Raw genomic sequence first — 19,418 nt, 5'->3', positions numbered from 1 at the left:
AGGAGACAACAGGCAAACACACATATACAAAGTGAGCTCTAGAGAGGATAAATAGAAAATAACTTTTAAAGGGAAGGCATTGGAATTAAGAGAGAGAAGGTTAGATCTTAATTGAGACTTGGAGGAACCCAGGAAAATCAGTAGTCAGAGATGAGGAGGGAGAACATTCCAGGCAAGATAGACAACCAGAGAAAATACCTGGGGCTGAGAGATTGGGTGTCTTGTTCTTGAGGCCAAGTCAGGAGGCCAGTGTCTCAGGGTTGAAGAGTACATGTTGGGGAGTAAGGTAGGAGGGGGCTAGTTTATGAAGGGTTGTGAATGTCAAGCAGAGAATGGTTATAAAGCCATGTCCCTGGAAATCTTTGGGGGAAAAAAGAAGACAATCCTACCATGTCTCCTGAATTGGTAAATATTCTCCAGCCTACAGGCTGGATCAGGTGATTAGCCATTTTATTCAATGCCTGCTATGTGGCCTACATTGCAAGGGAGCTGGAGATAGAATATAAAAGTTAAGGCAGTCTGTGTCTTCAAGGAATTTACATTCTAATATGGAGATACAACACATAGAGGGGAGTAGTGTCCGGGAAAGGAGTTTGGCTATAAGCAGGAATTACGAATGGAAATATAATAAATATAATATAATAATTTGTGTTCCTTTCCAACAACAGTGGCATTATCGATTTGACTAATGTTCCTAGAACAATGTCAGCATTTATTAAGTGCATTCTATGCGCTAAGTGCTGGGTATACAAAGAAGGGCAAAACAAAAGCAAAAACAATCTATGCACTCAAGTTCACAGTCTAATGGGAGAGACAACATGCAAACAGCTGTGCACATACAAATATATACAGATTAAACTGAGTATACTTTTAGAATGAAGGCACTAAGATTATGGACTAGAAAAGACTTCTGACAGAAGGTGGGACCTCAGCTAAAATTGAAAGGGCATCAGGGAAGCCAGGAGGCAGAGATGAGGAGGCAGGGAGCTCCCAGCACAGAAAAAGGAGAAGCAGAATAAGAGAAGCACTCATTGGCCGGTAAGATGCCTTTGGCTTTGGCTGGTAGGCCCTGGTGTCTTGACAGTTTGCTCACTGGATGCGGAACATGATCTGGGACCAGCTAAATATATCAATTTGAGTAAAGTTTTCACTCGTTCACCAATCTGAACAGCTTATTCCAGGTCAGGGGCTCAGAATTAGGCAGAGTGCTGTCTGTGGTGACATGATGTCTCTGGAAGAATGTCAGTCTGGAGGATTGTTGCTCCTGGTGGGATTAAAGAGGAGGAGAGAAGACAAGGGCAGGACAGATTGGCAAGATGCTGACACTAGGAAAATCTCAGTGGTCTGACGATTGGCCAGATGGGTTGGGAAGCATGATATAAGGTGATCTTTTTTCAACCTTTAATTGTAAGATGCTATTTCTGCCTCTTCTCACCTCCCCTTAGAATTCAGTACAGTTGCTGTTCACTTAATGTCAGTGACAGAATGTCCCATTTTTCTGCTACTGTGGTCATGCTTCTCATTCCTACTGCTTACCAAAAAATGAGATCACCACAGCTAACTGTCATTCTGTTCATAGCATCATAGATTTAGAACTAGAAAGAATTTTAGAAGCCATTGAGTCTAATTAGCTCATTTAACAAATAGGGAAATGGACAGAGAAGGTAAGTGACATGCCTAGGACCATACAGCTAGAAGGTGTATTAAAAGTGACACTAATCCAGGTCTCCCTCATTCCAAGGCCAGCACTTTATCCATTGTATCATCCTACCTCTCTCTTTCTCTCTTTCTTTTTTTCTTTCTTTCTCTTTCTCTCTCTGTCTCTCTCTCACATGCATACATATATGCACCCTCTTTCCTTCTGTCTTAATATCAGTTCTAAGACAGAAGAGCAGTAAGGTTTAGGCAATCAAGGTTGAGTGACTTGCCCAGGGTCTCACAGCTAGGAAGTGTCTGAGGTCAGATTTGAACCCAGGTTCTCCTGACTACAGATCTGGTGCTATTTCCAATGGAGCCACTTATTTGTCCACCCACCCCACTTTTTAAATTAAGGTTAAAGCTACATCTCAGACTCCATTATTTGTAACAGAAAACTAGTCACCCAAGATAAATACCATTCTTTGTAATCAGCAAAGGAAGGAATTCTTGTTCTAAGTGGTCAGAGGGATGATCTTTGGGTGCCATTAGCCCTCTGTCAGATAGTTAGTCAACACTATTAACTCAGTGACAGCTATTTACAGATTCCCTGCTTCTGTACAGTAAAGGGAAAATATTTTTTTAAAAAAGACAGAAGTCCCGCCCTCAGGAAGTTTATGGTCTAGTGTATAGTAGACTAAACTAGGATTCCTACATTATGATAATGATAACAATAATGATAAAGGATGATAATGAAGAATGGCACATCCTCAGAAAACCCCTTCTCTGTTAGTGTGAATCAAAATCCAAAGAAAGGGATGGAGAAAAGAAATCCAAATGTCTCCAGACATTGACCAATCCATTTAATAAGGTATTTCTTTTCTGCTTCTTTCTCATCTCTAATTAACATACACACACCTTTAAAAAGAAAAAGCACAACTTCAACCTACATTCTACCAGCAGGGTAACCTGAGCCCATCCATTTAGAGCATCTGTCCTGTGAAAAGGACCTCTCAGAGACACTGAGATGAGTCCATCCAAACTCTATTTATAGACACTGTTTGTTTAATTTGAGACTTGCACTAAGAATAAATAATGAACTCATGCTGATGACAGGGGTGGGAGTGAACAACTCTGAGCCCTCCTGCAAATCCCCACATAAACCTCTTTCCCTTTTCTTCTGTTTCTAGAACCACCATTTATTTTCTATCTTCTATTTTTGCTGGAGTAGGTGGTTTTTAATTTAAGGATGTTTGGAGTTTGGGTTTCAAAAGGATTGGGGGCTTGATGTTTTGTTTCGGGAGCAGAGAACAGCTCTAGTGACCACTGTGCTACCATCCAAAGGAAACAAAGAAAAGAGGTTCTTGCTCTTGGTTGGTACCACAAAAGCCTGGAGCGTCAGATGCAAAAGGACTTTCTTAGGACCTAGCCCTCCCTTAGGAAGGAGGGTATGGCTCATGGAGAAGAAAAATCCCCTTCTTCTTGATACCCTCCTGACCTGTTAGCAGAGAGAGCAACCAAATTATTTCACAAGGTACTGTAACTCTCCTCTGGTTTATTTTCAGGGAACTTAGTAAGAAGTGAGAGCTATGGTGGGATCACCAATCATGGACTTAGTTTGCTTGTTTGTGAAATGAAGGTGTAAAATTAAGGTGCCTTCTAACTCCAATATTCTGTAATTATGTGAGAGGCAATGTTATGCAATGGGCAGAGCCCTGGAGTTGGAGACAGGAAGTGTCTGGATGCAGATCCCACCTAGTACACTTGTTAACTACATGGCCCATGTGCAAGTCATGTCACTTAACTTCTCTGTGCTTCAATTTCCTCATCTGTAAAATGAAGGAATTGATGGCCACTAAGATTCTTTCCAGCTTTAAATCTGTGATCCTATGAGCTAAAAACTTGAGCTGTCTGGACAGAGAACACCTGACACCAGGCATAGTAGGACATTCCCTTAGGTGTAGCAGTCTGCTAAGGGTTTTTAAACTTTCATTCTGCTGAACTATCAGGTCAGATCAGTTTCAATGACCCCCGAAGCTTGGCTAGTTGTTTGGTGAGAATTATTTGATTGGTTTGCCCTACCAAAACCAAAACCAAGTGACTTTATTATGAATAATTAATTATTATAAAAATAACCAACATTAGTGTAGCACGTGAAGGTTTGAAAAATCCCTGAGACAACTAGCATTTTGAGAGAGAGGAGTCTCTAGTCCTCAGAGTCAGATATAGCAATGGGCACCTCCCATTACTGAGCAAACCTACACAGGGCAGAGTTAAACTAGCCATTAGGGAATGAGGTGACTCCAGTTGGTCGTCCAGTCAATGCTAAACACCATGGGAGGCAGCAAAGGTTAAGAATTCCCTGGCTTCCTGAAATGTGATGACCCACAGTTCTTTGCATGCCAACATGACCCTTCTGTTACATTGTCCTTGGGATATGTGCTTTTAAGTTTCATGGAGCAGGTTTCTCTTGATCCATCCACAACTTCTTACCCTGGTCCTTATATATGATCAAGTGATGTCTGTTTGCAAGATGGCTAGGTGCAGGTGGTGGTCACTAAAGAAGATTTTGCTCTGGGAAGCTGGTTCATGTGGGGATGTAACCTATGGCCTCATTAGCCTGACCAACTGAGTGAGCTGACCCAGGCTACCTGAAATAATGATGCTCTCAGGAAGTGAGTCTGCTTGAAAGTAAATCCCGTGAGTGGTATATTGTTTCAGTTTGCTTCTGGGCTATTTACAGAGACAAGAAGAGACAGTTTCTTGTTGGAGTTTCCTGACAAACTTTAGCACTGAGACCAGTTAGGCTTTCAAGTTTTGCTATGGGCGTACCCTGAGACTTCCTCAATCCCCAGTGCCTAGTGCAAGAAAGAATTGTTTGCTGACTGACTGTAGAAGAGAAGATGATGTGTCCCACATATACATATTTAAGTTTAACTCCTCTTCGAGGCATGCTTTCCTACCTCACACTCAAACTGGTCAGCAATTAACTACTTTACCTTTCAGGGCTGAGGGATTGAGATTTTTGCTGGGATTGTCACCCATGAGGAGTTAATAAGGCAGAATTAATTAGCTTTTAGAAAGTAGTATTCACTAATTTGGTATACTAAGAATAATGGGTACAAAAACATCTCTCCTGAAATTCTGGGATCCCCACAAGTACATACAGAGTCAAGGGAAGAGTAATCTGAAGTTTAGAGAGCATCCCATGCATCACAGGGCAAATCATAGCTCCTAGTTCAATGGAAACTCTTTCCTTCCTTCTTGTAATCTTCATGAAGTTCTCCTGAATTATGTATAGCGCTCCCTAGGCGCTGAAGGTCAGGGTCCTGGTAGAGTCCTGAAGCTGTCCTTCTCTCCATTCTGAAGCATTTCTCCCTGAAGCTGCCTTTCTTCGGTGTGCTTAATTTGTCTGTCACATCCCAGGTGGATATATATATTTTGTTATTGGTCTAGTCTTTCAGATGTCGAATGTGGAGGGGAAAAGAGAGCATGGCATTTCCTCTGGCCTCAATTCATTCCACCTACCTTCTCAAAGCACTCCCAAAGCTTAACTTCTAAAAAGGTTGCCGTAATGTTCCTACTGGAATCTTTTTCTTCCAAATATATATACATATATATCCAGAAATGTTTATATTTATTTGAACCAGTCCCAATATATTTCATCATCTGATTTCATAGTTAAAAATATTCCATTCCTTCTCATTTTGATCATTTAGGTTGTTCATACTTAGTTTATGCCTTTGATTAATTGATTAATTTTATAACAAAGAGGCATTATCACCTGATAAAGTTATTTAGGCAAAGAGCAGGATTCTAGTTGGGCCTGGGATGTGGGATGCCCCTTTTTATATAAATATATGCAAAACAAGTATATCAAAATCAAATAGGAAGGATGGAGGAGGAGGGAGACATCAGTGTCTGAGGGGATTAGGAAAGCCTTTTTGTAGGAGGTGTCATTTCCGTTGAACTTTGAGGAAAACTAAAGATTCCAAGAGGGGGGTATGAGAAGAGAGTGAAGTCTAAGAATGGGGAACTGTTCAAAGACACAAAAGCAGGATATGGAGTATTGTGTCTGAGCAACATGAAAGTCATTTTGGTTGGACCAAAGAAATGCATGGAGAGGAATGTATAACAAGGTTGGCTAGTTCGAGCTATATAAATATGAGCTATTATTAGGATTTAACTGGGGTTTGTTTGTTTGCTAAATAGATGAACTTTTATTTGTCTGGAGCTGTGGTTCCCTCAGCATAGAAATATGCCAGCTTGGTGCCACTCTATCATTTGTCTCTTGTTAGTGTTTCTCAGCCATTTCTTTGAATAATCTTTAGTAATGATCAAAATATTAATGTTAAGAGTAACTCAAAGAGAAAGCTGGATGACAGTGGTTTGAGAACTAGTCCTAGAGACAGGAGGTCCTAGGTTCAAATCTGGTCTCAGACACTTCCTGGCTGTGTGACCCTGGGCAAGTCACTTAACCCCCATTGTCTACCACTCTTCTGCTTTGGAACCAATACACAGAATTGATTCTAAGACTGAAGGTAAGGGTTTAAAAAAAAAAGAGTAACTCCCATTATTAATAATATTTCTATAGCAATCTAAGTTTCACAAAACACTTTCCTCACAATTAATTCCTCATTTTCTCCCCAATCCAATCAACTAATCAAATCAATTAATTTATTAAGAGCTTATTATGTGCTACTCTATGCTAGATGTTCAGAAAACAAAGACAAAAGTCAAAATAATCCGTGCCCTCAAATAGGTTAGGGTCCAAAGAGGAAAATACACGGATACATATTAATATATATATAAACACATTTAAAATTGATTATTTGTAGCAGCTCTCTTTTAAGGCAATCTGCACATACCAACTGTTCCCCTTGCCCGTAGCTAGGGGTGGACTGCTACATTATTGGAGGGGAAGACTGAGGTGAGGAGAGGCCAATAGGAAAGACTTCATGCATAAGGTGGAGCTAGAGCTGAGTGCTGAGGAAAATCATCAGTTCCAACAACCATGTGAAGCACCTACTGTGTGCAAGACAGTATACTGGGCACTGGGAACATCAAGATAATTCAATGAGCAATTCTTTGCCCAAGAAGCTTACACTGTACTCAGTGAGGTAGGTGCTCCAAATATTTTCCCCATTTTCCAGGAGGAGATTGAGGCTTAGAGAAGTCACCTGCCCAGGGTCACACGGTTTATAAATATCAGAACAGAGACTTAAATCTAGGGGTTCTAAATCCCAGGCCAGAGCTCGTTCTCCTTACAGTACCACTTAGCTTCAATCGCTGAGGCACAGCTGAATAACCAAATGAAGGCAATTGTCTAAGGTCTCTGAGCTCATTTCCGCCCATTTGTCCTGGCCAGTGAGGAGAGAGAACAATGAACAAATTGGCTGTGTTCCACCTGGGACCCTTCCTGAATGGCAGGCACTGGCAGCCCTGAAGATTTCCCTAAAAGCAGTGAGCCTACTTGGGGCCTAAATAAAATGTCTCAGCTCCCAAGTCTTGATTTCACCGTTTCTATGGCTTCTGTCACCATAGTGCCCTGACGCGGATAACAAGGAAACACAAAGGAGCCAGGGAGAGGGAGGAGGTTGGTCTCCAGGCTCCCTTGTCATGTTCCACAAGAGCAGGGAGGGAGGGGAGGATCCAATCTTGACATTTCAGGATGGAGATAACAGGGTAAAAATAAACTCCCAAGTGACTGGAGCAGCACCCGCTTCACAACTCTTATCTCCATCTCTGCTCCAGGGGCAGAAAGGTTCCTTTCAGGTCATGGCTTGTACTTCCTCCCTCTCAGGCCCCACAGGCAGGGGGGGAGTGGAGACATCTGGTCCCTGCCCATCCACACCTCTTCCAGCCCAGGAGAGCTGTGTGATCCCTATCCCTGGCCTCAAGTGGGATACCAAAGCCCACCTTCTGAGCCCCAGAGAGAAGGGCAGCTTGGCCTTAGGGTCATGCCTTTAAAGGTAGGAGGGCAACATTTGAAGGGTCCTGAAAACACTTGCATAACTCAAATCCAATTGCCTGGGGATCTCCAAAAGCACGAAAGATATGCTGAGGGAGTTTAGATAGATAAGGAAGGCAGGCAATTGTCAAGATGACCTCTTAAAATTTGCATCAACCCCAAGGTTTCTGAGCCTATGATCCAAGCTATCACTGGTATAAAACACACACACACACACACACACACACACACACACACACACACACACACACACGCCATCTGTGTAGTTATTCCAATATTAATTAATAAGTCACATATGTACTCCTGTTGGGTGGGAGTTCCTGATCTCTTTATATTATGAATGCCTTTGGCAATTTGGTAAAATCATAGGATCCCTTTGTCTTTTAAGTGCATAAAATAAAATACATTGGATTAGAAAGGAAACCAATTATAAGGAAATAAAAATAACTTCTTTTTCCTATCCAAATTTATAGACCTCCTGAAATCTATCCAGATCCAATCCATAGCTCTGAAGTTAAAACCTTTACCTTAGTGTATTGTGAATTAAATAATGTAAGTAGCTCACCCAGAATGCATGATTTTTGTCGAATTAAGTATTACTGTTATCTCTTGTGAAAGTGAAGTACATACTGGTTAAGGGATAGGGATGGAGATCTAAAGTTGAAAGGTATCTATTAGGCAAAAAAAAAAACAACCTTCATTTTTAGAGATCAGGAAACTGAGACCCGAAGAAGATTGAGTGACTTGTCCAAGATCACACAGGTAGTAAACATCAGAGATGGGGTCTAAATTGAGGTCCCTGACAAGAACAGGCGCTCCTTCTACTGAACCTGTTTGACCAGCCACAGAGGCAGTAAGGGGCAGAGTTAGGGGTTCAAACATAGGTCTACCGGATTCCCAATCCATTGCTCATTCTGCTACACGACAGCTGCATCTCAATGAAAAGCTGGAGTCTTTTCCTGTGAAGCTTTTCCTCTGATACTGTCATCAGGAAGATCTCTGTCACTGGCTCATTAAACTGTCTCACAAAGAAGGCAGAAAATTGATGGCAATGGGATGACTCTCTCATCAATATGCCCAATTTGGGCTGAATATGTCAATGGAAGGAAACACCTATTTTAGGAACTAGAAATACTTTCTTTCTCCCCAAATGCAGTTCCAAATGACAAAAAAGCCTGAGCTGTGTGCATTTATAAGCTCAAGAAGACTGACACATATTGGTCACATACACTAGGCAAAGCGGGTTTCAGGTATTTCTAATGCCTGAGGCTTAAGGGTAATTTTTGTGGAGGGTGTAGCAAAGGGGGCTCTGTCAGTCCAGGTGGGTTAGTCTCTGGTCTCTCCCTGAAGATTTTCTCACCTCCTATTTGGAGTCCAAGACCCTTTGATCCTTGCTTATTCTGATCCAGACTTAGGAGAGAGTCCGTGCTAGAGCACAGAGGTATAATGAAGTGCCAAATTAGGGGAACAAAAAGTAGCTAATTTGGCTAGAGCAGAAAGTGCCAGAAAAGTAATATGCAATAAACCTAAAATATTGGGAAGAATGTAAATTTCTTGAAGACAGGAGCTCTTTCTCTTTTGTCTTTGTATCCTAATGACTGGTACAGTGGTACATAGGACTTCATAAATTCTTTTGACTGATTAGAAGTAGAGCTCAGATGCCATCTAATCCAGTGTCCTTTTTTTTTTTAACTGATAAGGAAAGTGAAGCCCAAGAATATCAAAAGATTTGCTCAAGGTCACACAGCTAGTAAATATCAGATGTAGGCTTTGAACTCAGCTCTGCAGACCCTGGAGCCATCACATCACAAATGTAGCCAGATTATGATGGCCTTTTAATGCCAGACTGAGTTTACATTTTGTCTTAGAGGCAATAGAAGGCCACTGAAGTGTCTTGGTTAAGGAAATGACCATGGTCGGACGCCTTATGTCTTAGAAAGACGTTGAGTGGAGGATGATTGGAGGAGAGTGAGATCAAAAGCCAGTAGTTTAATTAGGAGGATGCTGCATTAGTCCCAAGTAAGAGGAGATAAGGGCCTGAAAACTGCACTGGTGACTTCATGAATGAAGAGAAGAGAATGGATGTAAGAGATACCATGGAAGTAGAATTGAGAAGACTTGGCAACTGGTTAGATATGGGGTATGGGGCAGGGAGAGTGGAAATAGTGAAGGAGGACTTTAAAGTTGCAAACTTGAATGGCTGAAAGTATAGTGGTGCCCTTAACAGAAACAGGAAAGTCCAAAAGTTTAAAGAGTTTGTCAGGGAGGAGGTAGCAGATAAGATCTAGAAATCCTTGCCACTAAGACTATCATTGAATCAATGAGACTTTGACTGTTAAAGGCAATATGGACCATAGGATTACAGATTTGGAGCTGGAAGGGACCTTCAAAGCCAACTAATTGGTCTGCTCTATTCCTTTTATAGAGTCTGAAGCTTTCAAAGTTATTTTTTTTAAGGCTACAAAGGTTACCTACAAAGGGGCCTTGTCCAGAGGTGAGATTTTAACCCACATCCTGGAGAGATCTAGCTAGTGATGCCTTGAGAGAACAAGGTAAAGTAAAACTTATTGAAAAGTTGGGCATGTTTGCAGGCAGGAGAAAGGAGAAAATAGGGGGAAACTGAAGATTAAAGAGAGAGCATGTGGGGACTCTTAGGGGATTATTTTCTCCCACCTGGCAGTTATGGTGGCTGCTCACACATGACATCAGGTTTATGTGCTATCTAGCCATCTCTAAGTCTGGACTTCAACCCCACCCCCTCACCCCCAACCAGTTGCCTCTTTCTGTTCTATGTTTCTTTTCCTGAGCATATGTGATCAACTGGCATTCCTGAGATGGATGTCTCAAGACTTGGAGGAAATCATGTAAATCTAAGTGGTTGGGAGCACTTAAGTCCTCAGATGGAGCTGACTGGCAGCAAAAAGTGTTTTCTGCAACTACCTTCTCAGAGATCATGACCACCAACTGGAGGATGAGAATAAGCCATGACTTAGCTTTCCAGAAAATATGTACTTTGAGGAGTTGTGACAGTGCAGAGCAGAGGTGAAGGTGAAATGGATGTTGAGTCCTATAAAATAGTTCATGTTTCTATGTTTTAAATAACCTCCCAAGAGAGTATAATAGGAATTATAGCTATTTTTTCCATCTGTCAATGCAAATATATGAGCTTCTTGTGTTTTAAACATTTCCTTTGTATGGAGGAAATAACTGTCCTATATCTGACCTAACTTATACATCAAATAGCTATCTATCCTCTTTTTGGGGAGACCCTACACATGAGTCATTCCTAAGCTAGTTTTAAGTATTTTTCCTAGGTGTTCAAGAATGAGAGTCCAGGAAAAAGAATTAAACATATCTCTTGAGATCAGACTCCTCTGATCTCAAACTGAGCTTTGCCCATATGTGAATATAGAGCAGAACCTTTGAGAAGAGGCATCTCTCACCACCTGCCCACCCCCTTGGGTTTGCAAGAGCTTTGGTCACATACAAAAGTAAGTCTCAAACCTTTTTTTCATCTCAGCAGAGTTTTCTTTGCTGTGAGGAATCACAGCACACTGACTGTTTCAATTGGCAATGCTACAGAAGAGTTGGGAGATTCTTCCCATGTGAAGTTTTCCTTCAATAGAGCAGCTGGTTTTGTTATTTGCAAGTTCAAGGTCTGACATGTTTTGAGGTTAGTGTATACATGCAAGAGGCACGCTTTGTTTATTTTGTGAACACTAGAGTACATATGTTAGGTAAGAAAAACGTGTACTAAACAAAATTATCTCTAAATTTTCTTTTATCTACAATAATCAAATCCAAATTTTTTGAGTACCTGCTGTAACACATCCCTTAAAAACTACTCATTTACAGTGGTGGTGCTATTGAATATGTACTGCAGTTAAACTGGACTAGATGATTATTTAAGGTTCCTTTCAGCTCAGAATCCCATGAGTTTTAATGGTGGTGATATCAACCTTGTGTCCTAGGTACTTGTGAGATTCCTAGTCATGGAGAAACATTGTGATGGAGTGAAAATAACATTGAACCAGGCTCTGGCAGTGGATAGAGCCCTGGAATTGACAACAGGAAGATCTCAATTCAAATTCTGCCTTAGACTTTTATGTCTATGGGATTAATCTCAAAGGGTCCAGGAACTTGAATGGGAAGAAAATTATATCTCTACTTTCACTCATTTCTAACTGAAATTTAGCTTTTACTTTAGTTATTTAAAAGCATTCTGAGAATAGGTCCAAAGGCTTCACAAAACTGCCAAAGGGTACAATGACAACAACAAAAAAAGGCAAAATTCTGGTCTCAAGGTTACTTAGGAACGAAGAAAAGCTACCCAGCCTTCTTAAGGATAAAATTCCCAGCCTTGACTTCACTTCTTACCATGTTGCAACCAATTAAACTAGTCATCTCTAAAATATCCATGTACCCTCTGGCCTGAAAGGTTGAAAGACTGATACTTAACCAACTGAAACCCCCAAAGCTCATCATCATGAATAGGAAGTAATCCTATACACCCCATTGCTCTGCTAAAGACCTGGTACTATGATCAGTTCTTGGTTCCAGGTTTCTTTCTTTCTTTCTTTTTTAACTAGGGTTTGGCAGGTGTCACATTTCATGGTCTTGAGAGACCATCATGTTCTTTTGGCCACAAAGAAGTGGGTGCAGTGAGGACTCTAAATAGAAGTGCTACTAAAGACCCTCTCTCTTTCTTTCCTTCCCTTCCCCACCCATCTCCCCAAAGGAAGGTGAAAAAATGGTTAAGACAACAAAGACAATGTGTTGTTTGGGTATAATTGCAGTAATTTTATATACATTTCTAGTGGGAAAGAGTCTGGGAATAATTCCTAAAAGACTGAATGGAATTTCATCTTTTGATCTCAATCCTGGGCCAGAGAAAATCAAATTATGAAAGAAAAGCAATGTGGAACTCTTGGTGGGAAGGAACAGTATAGGGTGGAGCTACTGGAAGAGACTTGGGGTAAAAGCAGAAAGAAATGAAAGGACACCAAAATACCTTTTCCTTTCTGGTGTTTAGATATCCAAAGCCCTGGGAGGGAGAATAGGAAAAGAGATGGGTTGGGAGAGAGAGAGAGAGAGAGAGAGAGAGAGAGAGAGAGAGAGAGAGAGAGAGAGAGAGAGAGAGAGAGAGAGAGAGAGAGTTAGACTTAGATTCTTAGAGGGGAAAGAAGCTAATCAGGGACTGGATTTATTGTCCAGGAGAAAGAAGTTGATCTCAGTTCCTTTTAATGCTAGTTAGTGCCTTCCTTCTGAGAGTGTCTTCAAATTATCCCATTTATAGCTTATTTGTGCGTAGTTATTTGTGTATTCTCTCCCATTAGACTGTTAACTCCTTGAGAGCAGCAACTGTCTTTGAAATTCCAAGTGCTTAACATAGTGCCTGGCATATAGTTGGCACTTTAATGTTTATTGACTCACTGATCATTAGAGAGTTGACCTATATTCACAGAGGAAAGCTGGTTTTATGCTGAACTACACTTGTAAATGATCTCTCACACTGAAACACTCCTACCTAAAGGCAGTCAATATTTTTAATGCTTTCAACTGACCCACTGAGGATGAATTCCTTGTGTACTTAGCACTGGATCTAGCTTCCATCCACACACTCAGTCCATGGACAATGACCACCTTGGACATATCTTCTTACCCCTGGTATAAGGAGAACCACCGGCTTTTTCTTCCAGAAAATTAGATGTCATCATTACAAGACCCACAAACATGGAGGGAAGTGCAGGGGTTAAAACTCCTCCATTTGACACAGTAAGTGAGAAATGGTACAGTCATTTCTCTCATTTTTCTTGTGCTGTTGCCAAGCAGCACGCCTCTTCCCTTTCTCCACTTCCCTCCTCCACTTTTGCTTCTTTCCCTTGTTCCCCTTTTCTCCTCATTTCTTTTCTACCCTCCTACAACCCCACTCTCCAAGACCAGGTTTGGAAATTAGGGTACAACCCCCTCAATAATTGCCATTTCTGTGGAAGGAGTCAGTGCTGGGGCCACTGGTAACACCCAGGTACCTAAGGCAAAGCAGAACCATCAAAATTCTGGGAGTAAATGCCTATTGATCCCATGACAAGAAAACCTATGATTTTCTAAGCATAGGAATTGGGTGGACAGGAAGCTAAGAACATATGAGAATATGAACTCTGTCCTGAGCTCTTAATGACATACTCAGGTAGAGCTGGGACCCTTTGCCCTAGGGCTCATTTGGGTGGGCTGGGAACTATCCCCCAGTGGAGTGAGAGTACTACATATAACAATCTGGTACAAATGAGGATTTGGAAAATAACTGGGGCAATGGCAATAAGCCTACCACAGTTCCTCTCCTTAAGCCCAGCCCCTCCCAACCCTGATCAGAAAGGTGAGAGGTTAATTTAGAGTCAGCTACTGACATGTAACTGCAAGTCTCTCTAGAGATAATCAAATATTAAATTGATGTTTCACTTTCTAGACTAAACAATTGTGGTTAATCTGTCACTTTTAAGTGGAGTGAATGCCTGTAACAATCTGAGCTATATTTTTCCAATTCAGATGGCGTTATCTGCATCTTATTCAAGACATTTCTCATTTTGCTTGCAAAGATCACAGTTTCAAGGAGGAACTTTGAAGACTCAGAAATGAGTCACTTGTCCTGAGACTTTTTTTCTCTTTCCCCAATCCCCAATAATAACCCAGACTTAGATGATAACAAGGCACAGGATGAAGACTGAACAGAGATAACACATGCATTGGTTCAAAAAAAAAAAGAGATTTAAAAAAACCCAACCCAACCCCCCACCCCCAAACACAGAAACTATGGAATAGCTAGTTTTATTTGGCATTCTGGAAGAGAATTGGCATTTGTAAACAGTGTCAAGTCCCAAAGCCCTAAGAAATCTACTTCCTGCCTGTGTTCCTCATTTCAATAACCATAATTACTCTCCATGAGAGCAACTCCCCCACCAACAAATGAAGATTAGAGCCAGTTTCCATCTACCTTGGTTGACTATCAGCACAAACAGAGATCTATTCCATATGCCTTGATGTGCAGGAGGGCCTGCTGTTCCCAAAGCTTTAGCCATCTCTTTTCTAAACTGTCCTTGCAATATCCTTCATTTGGCAAGAAAGACCTAAACTATACCTGAATCTAATCTGCCAGAACCCTAGCAAGACAGTTCAACCTATGGTGTTTGAAGAAAACTGTGCTGCGTCGAGAGATTTTCCTTTGGTTCTCCTCATCCTTCTGGATCACTGAGCTCTCTCTCTCTCTCTCTCTCTCTCTCTCTCTTTCTCTCTCTCTCTCTCTCTCTCTCTCTCTCTCCCCTAGCCATAAGCCTTGATTCTCCAGGAGTTGATGGGCAACAGCTGGGAGTATGACAGCTGTGGTTTATTTATTTATTTCCTTTTTTTTTTTTAAGTCAGTAAAGGGAGGAAAATTATTGGTAAACTCTTTACTCTCTTTTCAAAGAGATCAGAAGAGAAGGTGATAAAGGGAGTTCAAATATAGTTTAAGACAGTTTAAGCCAGGAGTTCTCCATATAGGGTTCATCTGTGATGTGGGGCTGATATAGTGAATGAATTGGTACTCTAAGGAGAGAACAGCTCTTCCTAAAAAGATGGGGATTATTGGAGATGGGAGAGGTTATTAATCTCATCTTTCCTCTCCCCATCCCTTCCCAGTCTCAATACAGGTTTAATAAATTCAGTATAAGGAAAGAGAGCAAAAAACAAGACAGAAAAAGTTAAATAAGCCAGCATCATTGAGAGGACCTAACAAAGGGCAGGCAGAGAGGATAGCAACATGGCAAGTCTCTGAACCCTGCTAATGTGCTGTGTACCCAAACCAGCAAAGTCTGGAGGGCTTTTATAGAGTTCTCTGGAGAGAGCAGGACCAGGCACCATAGGGAGGAAGCCAAGAGCCTAGATGGATGGGTAGACTGGTGCTGAATAATACTAGTTGTAGAAGAGGGGGAGAGATTCCTAGGGAATTAGCAGCTAATGGATAGTCAGACTCCATTGTGGTGGGAAATGGTTTCAGTCTTTACCATTGTTTTGTTTTTGTTTTTAATCAAGGTGACTCAAGGGAGTTGAGTTTCTCCAGGACTTCTTCCTTTTGCACCATGGAAAAGCATTTGAAATCCTTACCTCCCCTGACCCCCCGAAAAAATTAATTAAAAATTGTTTAATCCAGATGGTCACATATTATTCAGAGATGCTAAAGAAGAAATACTATTTGGGGCTGTAGAACCATATGTGACCTTTCATGTCTGAAAATGAGGGAGAAATTTGAGGGAGAAACATATTTCCCATGAAGGGAAAGGGGAGCTTCTAGGCAGAAAAAGTAAACCCCTTAAAAGAAAGTGTGTAGAGTGTATTTTGGTGAGAGAGAATTGGATTAACTCTTTATGGATCAGTGGAAAGAGCACTGTACTAGGAGTTGAAGACCTCAAATACTAGGTTACCACTCTGGGCCTCAGTTTTCTCATCTCTAAACAGGTTTGTTATGAGAATAAAATGAGATAATATACATGAAATTTTCCTTCCTAAAGTAATTCAAATGCCATTCAAACAAGTATAAGGTATTCTGCCCTTTACTTTCCCTCATTCATTCTGGTACTAGGTCCTTTTCCTGAAAGTATTTATGAACACAAAGAAGATTTAAAGGAAGGATTTTGAAAGAGCAGGGCTAGAAATGAATAAAGATATTATTTCAATTTCAGGGAGCCATGAGGACTATCAAGTATTAGAAAGACAAAGGGAATAAAATATCAAATCTAAGGTAATGGGAGAATTGGAAGTGACCAGTGACCCAGGGCCCCACCCCTCCAAAGATTCTGGGCTCACATGGACTGGGTCAGTTATCAAGGGCTAAATCCCAAAGGGTGAGTTTTCTGCTTGTGGATCATATTCTTTAATTGGAATTCTTAGGCCAGGAAAATCTCTAAGATAGATTTAGGCAGGAGTGAGCTGAAGCTAGCTCCAATAGGCTCCAAGAGCAAGAAGATTACATTTTCAGAGAATGTGGAAATGCTACAAATTTGGGCTTGATTTATTGTTTTGTTGATTGTTCAGACTTAAGAAAGTGGTGGAGAAACAGTTTTTTAATCAACCAATTAATATTTGTTTCTTACATTTAAATTCCCAGATATTTCCCATTCTACATCTCCTCCCTGCACTAGAGAAGCCATCATTTAACAATGACAACTATATATATATACACATATAACTAATATATAATATATAACAATATCTGAATGTAACTATGTCTTGCTTGTTTCCATTTATCAGTTATTTATCTGGAAATGGATATATACAAGTTATTCTTCAAATAATATTTTTGTTGCCACATATAATGTTCTCTTGGTTCTGCTCATTACATTCTTCATCATTTCATGTACATTTTTCTAAAATTAACCTGCTCATCATTTCTTATGGCACCATAGTATTCCATAACAATCCTATGCTACAACTTTGTTTGACCATTCTCCAATTGATTGGCAAAATGTTCATAATGCGAACTAAACTTAAAAGAATGTTGTAGGTACAGCTTTTTTCCTCTCATAGAGTTGTTAAATTGACACACCCCTGGGGACACTTCAGGTCTCAGTTTCCCCAAAAGTGGGTAATAGTATTTCCCAGCATTCCATAGACAGTTTGAACCAAGTATGGGCCTTGATTTCACATACCACAGAAAATACATCAATAGTAGAAAGAAGATATGAATCGGAATAAAATTAATATTTCAAATACATTAGAAAATTGGGATAGGGAAGGACCACATTAGTTTTTCTAAATAGAACATCCTTAACATATGGGTCTTTTCTCTTATGTGGAATGAGCTCTTTTAAATGGTATGAGTTTGATCCATCACACACCCCCAGAGATTCTAGGGTTTTTTTGGTGGGGGGAGATGACTCAAGATTATCAAAAACTCAGGATAAGTAAGCTTCTTTCATAACCGACCCTCCTCCATCCTCTACTGCTGCTCCCTTGAGAATTGCTAGGAGAAAGGGGGGCTGATTTTTAGCCTGAGAGATTAGCTGAGGATTTAAAGGGCTGTATTGCACTCTGGATCTTATGGCCAGGGACTCTGACAACAAAAACCCTCAGTCCCTGGCTATGGCTCGGCTGTAGGACCAGGTATGGAATGCTGGTGTTGAAAGGAAGATGTACAAAGGATGACCCTTGGCAGGAGAGTTAACTTGGTAGTTTGTGCCTGTTGATAGAAGATTTCAGTGTTATGGATTGTATTGTTTTGCTACAACAGACAGTCAAAGCAATACTTTTTAAATGATTTCCTCGCGGAAGAAAATTTAACCTTTGACTTAATAAACAAAATGACACGAATGGCATTTTCCTTGCTCTTAGTCTCCTGACAGTGGAATGGACAGATTTCCCATCTAAAAACTGTTATGATATTGGGTACTCCTTGGGACCATATTGGCAGAACTTGAAAACAGTACTTCTCTTTTGCAGTTAATTTGATTAATTTGAGCCAGGATTACTAATAGAAACAATTCTTTGCAACAAGCAACATTTGTTGGGCATGTGTTGTAATCTTTCCTTTAAACACAACCACATGTATGACATATTTTGTTTTCTCTTGGCTATTGTACTGGAAAACTATTAAGACAACATCTGCTTTGCTTTCTGATTGAATCAGGGGCAAGGGGCAAGTCTCTGTAGTATCCCTCAAATTACATCTAGGATATCAGCTTCATCTGCTGACCACTTTCCCAGCCCCGGCTCCCACCCTCCCATTCTGAAATCCCCAAGAATGCACAGCTAAACATCAATGTTCTACTGCAAATTCAGGCCTCACCCATCCACTTGGAGACAAGAATGCTTTCTGATCTCAGCTTAGGTCTGTGACGTCTCTGGGAATACCTGGTATATTTGGAGTCTGGCCTGCTTCTTGGGAAATCAGACTTGGCACAGAAAGCTTTACAAGGCAGCTCCCCCTCTTCCCCACCAGGGAAAAAAAAAGCTGTCAAATCTGTTGCAGGTCTGATGTTCCTCCAGGGACCCTTTAAAGAGTTGTTTCTCAACAGAGACCAGGTGAGATGTCAGAGTTGAGGCACTATTAACTTAGTGTCCAGGTGACTGGAGCATTTGCCCATGCATTTCTCTGTGCCTGAAATGCTCTCTTCTCCTCCCACTTCCATTTTCAAGGTCCAGTTTGAATCTTCTTTCATGAAACACCCCCTAATTGTTCCAAATAGGAAATGACCTTCTTAGTCCTTGCACCATAATCTGTACTTCTTTTCTATAGTTCTATTCAACCCAATTCAACAAACAGTAGACATCTGACTGTGCAAGGCACTATACTCCGTACTCTGCATTGTCCCTGTCCTCAAGCTGCTTACATTTTACTGCAGAGATATAAGGTGTGCATAAATATATAAATGCAAAGTATATACAAAATAATACTAGATAATTCCAAGAGGAAAGGCCTGCTAATCCCTGACATGTAAAGGTGAAGAGGGAATGCATTCTAGATATGGAAGATTATCTGTATAAACTAGTCATGTAAAATTTCTTCTCAGTGGCACAGTGCATAGAGTGCAGGTCTGGAGTTAATAAGACTTATCTTCATGAGTTCCAATCTGGCCTCAGATACTTACTAGCTGTGTGACCCTGGACAAGTCATCTAACCCTCTTTGCCTCAGTTTCTTCAACTATAAAATGAGTTGCAAAAGGAAATGGCAAACTACTCTAGTATCTTTGCCAAGAAAACTCCAAAATGGAGTCATACAGAGTCAGATGGAAGAAAAACAACACAAAAAAAACAACAAAATATTCTTCTATGACATTCTAAACA

At 40.7% G+C, this 19,418-nt stretch overlaps 1 protein-coding gene across 1 annotated transcript in view; it reads left to right on the top strand.

Moving 5' to 3' along the window:
- Nucleotides 1-2,810: 2,810 nt before the first annotated feature.
- Nucleotides 2,811-19,418, top strand: part of MRTFB (myocardin related transcription factor B) — a 396,134-nt gene continuing 379,526 nt past the window's right edge. The window contains exon 1 of the mRNA XM_056806161.1: nucleotides 2,811-3,169. The gene's annotated coding sequence lies outside the window, so the exon portion shown is untranslated. The remainder of the gene's footprint in view (nucleotides 3,170-19,418) is intronic.

Source organism: Monodelphis domestica, chromosome 7 (assembly GCF_027887165.1).
Source record: "Monodelphis domestica isolate mMonDom1 chromosome 7, mMonDom1.pri, whole genome shotgun sequence".
NCBI lineage: Eukaryota > Metazoa > Chordata > Mammalia > Didelphimorphia > Didelphidae > Monodelphis > Monodelphis domestica.
The sequence above is the reverse complement of the archived record's forward strand: the minus strand, read 5'-3'. Positions and strand labels throughout refer to the sequence as shown.